This window comes from Arachis stenosperma, chromosome 8, assembly GCF_014773155.1.
Source record: "Arachis stenosperma cultivar V10309 chromosome 8, arast.V10309.gnm1.PFL2, whole genome shotgun sequence".
Lineage (NCBI taxonomy): Eukaryota > Viridiplantae > Streptophyta > Magnoliopsida > Fabales > Fabaceae > Arachis > Arachis stenosperma.
The window spans coordinates 35,051,704-35,052,358 of record NC_080384.1 but is presented as its reverse complement, the minus strand read 5'-3'; the positions used below and the strand labels follow the sequence as shown (position 1 = coordinate 35,052,358).

Here is a 655-nt window from a genome sequence, read left to right as displayed (position 1 = left end):
CATCTCTATCCCTGCCATTAGAGCAAACAACTTTGAGCTTAAGCCTCAATTAGTTTCTCTAATGCAACAGAATTGCAAGTTTCATGGACTTCCAATGGAAGATCCTCATCAGTTTTTAGCTGAGTTCTTGCAAATCTGTGACACAGTCAAGACTAATGGGGTTGACCCAGAGGTCTACAGACTGATGCTATTCCCTTTTGCTGTAAGAGACAGAGCTAGAATATGGTTGGACTCCCAACCTAAAGATAGCCTGGACTCTTGGGAAAAGCTAGTCAATGCCTTCTTGGCAAAGTTCTTTCCACCTCAAAAATGGAGTAAGCTTAGAGTGGAAGTCCAAACCTTCAGACAGAAGGATGGAGAATCCCTCTATGAAGCTTGGGAAAGATACAAACAATTAATCAGAAAATGTCCCTCAGAAATGCTTTCTGAATGGAGCATCATAGGTATTTTCTATGATGGTCTCTCTGAATTATCCAAGATGTCCTTGGATAGCTCTGCTGGAGGATCTCTTCATCTGAAGAAGACGCCTACAGAGGCTCAAGAGCTCATTGAAATGGTTGCAAATAACCAATTCATGTACACTTCTGAAAGGAATCCTGTGAACAATGGGACAAGTCAGAAGAAAGGAGTTCTTGAGATTGATACTCTGAATGCC

General features: G+C 41.7%; 1 non-coding gene across 1 annotated transcript; it reads right to left on the bottom strand.

Moving 5' to 3' along the window:
* Window positions 1–316: 316 nt before the first annotated feature.
* LOC130947004 (small nucleolar RNA R71) lies at window positions 317–424 on the bottom strand. The gene has a single exon (XR_009072419.1). It is a non-coding gene; the product is annotated as a small nucleolar RNA R71 (small nucleolar RNA).
* Between the last annotated feature and the right edge of the window lie 231 nt (window positions 425–655).